The following is a 4,305-nucleotide window of genomic DNA, read 5'->3' as shown; positions in this document are numbered from 1 at the left end:
GGGGCCAGAATGCGTTCACGTGAATTCGCTAGTTCAGCGAATTTACGTGAATTCAAATTGCGTTCAAACTGACTTCCTATTGCCCAAAAATAGCTTGCCATTGCCCAAAATTGCGTGTGGTAGTCTATCACGCAATAACATTAAACCCCATAATTGCGTTCGGATTGCCATTGGATTATACTTCCAATTTCCCTTGTCTGATGTCCTTTATGTGCATTGTTTTTGTGTGCCTTCAATTCCCTCCCGACTTATGCCGACTCTAAGGTGAACCTATTCAAGGGTTTTCTGGGTAAATTTCTTCGTTTCCCAAAAGTAAAAAGCTACCGTTTTTGTCCCCTTTACGTTTGCTTTATTTTCACGTTATTTCTGGTCTGGCAAAACGTTGTGTGATAAACCTCCCGCATTTGTGGGTTTTTTAAAATTTAAATCTACTTTAAATTCCGTTTCTCATTGGTGTGATAAGGCCCTAGGTACTGTTTCTACAGACTAACACGGCTATATCTTTGATTTCTACATCTCAAATAAGTTGCTCTTTTTCCTGCTTTCTGTGAGAGAAATGTGAAAAGGCTGAATTGTATTGGAAAAATATCCACGGTGAAATGGGAAAAAAAAATATTAAATTTAAATTCAAGAATCGTGCAGACCCTAAAATGTATCTGCTAAACATGAATGAAGATCAAACACTGGAGAAAAAAAGAAGGGAAATTGTTGTTTTATATACCATCATGGCAGCAAGAATGCTTTATGCAAAACACTGGAAGAAAGAAGATATTCCCAAGATAGAAGACCGGACGCTTAAAGTTTAGGAGACATTTGAACTGGAGAAATTAACATGCTTGCTGAAAAAAGGACTCTAAATGATTTCTACAGAGAATGGGATTCTTGGAAGTATTATATGCAAACCGAAGAAAAGGAAAGTATGTGTATTGCTTTAACAGAATAATAATTGTCTTAATAGAATAATAACAACATTTTAAAATTATCTGATAATGTTATGAAGTAAGCTATAAGGTTACAATAATAAGTGAGGGTAAGGATATTTGATGTGCAAAGATTTATAGTTTGAGAGGGAAAAGTAGCATAAAAGGGACAATATTGTATAATGGTATAAACTTGAGAACTCAAGACCTCTTTGATGAAAAGGGTATATAACTTATGTGATTTTGAATAGGAATTAAGAGCGAGGGATGTTATAAATTAAAAATTCAGCAATTCCAGGAAGTTACTAATGTTTGTGTGGTTTGTATTGTTTGCGTTTGTTTTTGTATGTATTGTTTATTATATTTTTATTTCTTAATAACATTTAAATAAACGTGAGAGAAATCCACTATAGACAACCACATTTTGGGATTGTCCACACCCCAAAATTGGGGGGTGAGGGGGTGGGAAGGGATCAATTAGTACAGTATTCAAGTCACACTCTCTCAGCCTCAGAGAGGAAGGCCATGGCAACCCCCCCCCCTCTGAATGAACCAATCTGGCCAAGGAAAAACCCCTTGATAGGTTCTCCTTTATGGGGGGCGCCCTCTCAGCCCCAACACACACTGCAGCAGGGCGCTCTGCACTTTCTCAGAAGAACTCTTGCAAGGAATGAATGAATGACTAGAGGCTGCGCCTCCCTAACAACGGCCGGTTGCTAAGGGAGGAGAAGCGGAAGCACTCCCTGCAAGAAGAGAAGCACTTCCAGGGGAGAGGGTTGCTGTTTTGGCTGGAGGTAAGAGAGATATATTGGGAATGAGCTATAATTATAGTATGCTTTTTCAGGGGCTTCAAAATGTCCTTTGTGCAAGGAATGCCTAGAACTGCATCTGCACGGCAGAAAAGAACTGAGGTGCCACAACAAACTACCATTCCCAGAATTCCATAGCATGGAGCCCTGGCAGTGAAAGTGCTATCAAACCATGGTACTTCTGCAGTGTGGATGCAGCACACAGTTTTCTTCTCTCTTTTCTAATTAGAAGACCAGCCTCTGCGTGATGCATTGTTGTGATACAAGCCCAGCAAAGCTGGTTTTTAACCCAGTACTTGCTAGAAATTGCCTCAAGGTTTCTTATTATTCCCCCCCCAACACCCCTTTTCCTTCTTTCCCTAATGGCCTCAGAAACAAGGCTTCTCTCTCTCTCTCTCTCTCTCTCTCTCTCTCTTTCTTTCTCTCTCTCTCTCTCTCTCTTTCTTTCTCTCTCTCTCCTGCTTACAGAGTAGCTAGAAGTTAGTCTTCTGGTTCTTTCCTGGAGGAGTAAGAGAAAGAAAGTAGGTCAGGAAACACTGTTTTTTTCTGTTTCAGCATAAAAATGAAGGGGGGAAAATCCTCTAGGAATGGAGAGCGGGGCTAGAAAAGTGGGAGGAAGGGGGTTGCTTCACAAAGAGTGGTGCCCTAAGCATTATTACACACACACACACACACACACACACACACACACACACACATATATATGGCTGGATGGCCATCTGTTGAAGGTGCTTTGGTTGTGAGTTCCTGCATGGTGGGGGCTTGGACTCACTGGATGGCCCTTGAGGTCTCTTCCAACTCAAGGATTATATTATGTATATACTCATCCCTCCATATTTGTGGCTTTGATATTTGTGGATTTGATTATTCACGGATTTGATTAATATAATAATAATAATAATAATAAACGTTTATTTTTACCCCGCTTTTCCAATGTGATCAAAGCGGCATATACAGGAATATCTAGGTCCCCCCAGTGCAACTCTATATGATCAATTTTAACTAAAAGTTGCACTGGAAGACCTAGAAATTCCTAGAGAATACGCTACTAGGCCTTTGTAGCTCCTCCAGTGCAGTTCTATGGTCAGGGTCTGTTGGACGTTGATCACTGCACTGGAAGACCTAGAGATTCCTAGAGAGGTGTCCTCTCAGGTAAAAACATGATGTTTTTGTTATTTTTGGTTTTTCCATATTCACAGGGGTCTTGTGCCCCTAACCCTAGCGAATATGGAGGGACAGGTGTGTGTACACACACACACACACACACACACAAATGCACACATAATCATTGTCATTGCACTGGGCCCTTGGTGTCAACTGGGGTTTGGTTCCAAGATTGCCCCCCCACCCCATGGATACCAAAATCCATGGACACTCGAAGTCATATACAGTGTCATAACAAAATGGTGTACCTATTATAATTTGGCAAAATCTATGTTTGCTTTTTGGAGTTTAGATATGTTTTAAAAAATATTTTCAAACCATGGATGGTTGAATCTGTGGATAAGGAATCTGTGTATACTGACAGCCAACTGTATATGGTACCGCACACTCCACCTGAGCATATTTTATATTTGCAAGCATGCATTTATACATTTGCACACACAAGTACTTTCTACTCTGACATGCCCTATGTAGAACGGCTTAGGGAGCTGGGGATGTTTAGCCTGGAGAAGAGAAGGTTAAGGGGTGATATGATAGCCCTGTTTAAATATTTGAAGGGATGTCGTATTGAGGAGGGAGCAAGCTTGTTTTCTGTTGCTCCAGAAAATAGAACCCAGAGCAATGGATTCAAAGCTACAGGAAAAGAGATTTCATGTCAACATTAGAAGGAACCTCCTGACAGTAAGGGCTGTTCAACAGTGGATCACACTCCCTCAGAGAGTGGTGGAGTCTCATTCCTTGGAGGTCTTTAAACAAAGGTTGGATGGCCATCTGTCAGGGATGCTTTTACTGAGAGTTCCTGCATGGCAGGGGGTTGGACTGGGTGGCCCTTGTGGTCTCTTCCAACTCTAGGATTATATTATTCTATATACATACATGTGTGTGTGCGCGCACGCACACACACAGAGACACACATAGTTTGTATGCCTTCATGTCATAAAGTCAACTGGAAGTGGTGCCACCTAAGTTCGAAAAAGAAACAAACAAAAAAACAAGAATTCAGTGAAGGAGATTTCTTTTTTCATATTATTCTTTATTGAAATTCATTTACAGTTTACAACATACTATATACTTCAATTCTTTTTCTTGAACCAAATAAAGTATCTTACAAACACTTTCCTGACCAAGCCTGGTACATAAAATTATTTTAATATCGAAACAAAAGATTATAATAATAACCTTAATATAGTGAATATCCTATCTTTCCTTTGCTTGTGTTATTTATCTAACCCCTCTTTTCTCCTCTTTTCTTCTCTCTTCTTTTCTTCTCTTGATTAAGTACCTTATCTTACCTCTACTCTTGAATATCTCTTCTCCTTCTATTTCTTATTGGATATCCGATTTGATTAAGTCTTCTTTTAACTTACATTTCTTAAACCAATATTTCTCTATCGGCTCCCAACCTTTTAATA

The 4,305-nt window shown here is 39.7% G+C and overlaps 1 protein-coding gene across 2 annotated transcripts in view; it reads left to right on the top strand.

The window, feature by feature from the left end:
* Positions 1-1,659: 1,659 nt before the first annotated feature.
* The window catches only part of MANBAL (mannosidase beta like), a 14,411-nt gene continuing 11,765 nt past the window's right edge, over positions 1,660-4,305 (top strand). Inside the window, exon 1 of one of the 2 annotated variants that reach the window (XM_042461232.1) lies at positions 1,660-1,714. The gene's annotated coding sequence lies outside the window, so the exon portion shown is untranslated. The remainder of the gene's footprint in view (positions 1,715-4,305) is intronic. The other variant, XM_042461233.1, reaches the window with a different exon arrangement.

The sequence above is a fragment of the Sceloporus undulatus genome, chromosome 4, assembly GCF_019175285.1.
Source record: "Sceloporus undulatus isolate JIND9_A2432 ecotype Alabama chromosome 4, SceUnd_v1.1, whole genome shotgun sequence".
NCBI lineage: Eukaryota > Metazoa > Chordata > Lepidosauria > Squamata > Phrynosomatidae > Sceloporus > Sceloporus undulatus.
The sequence above is the reverse complement of the archived record's forward strand: the minus strand, read 5'-3'. Positions and strand labels throughout refer to the sequence as shown.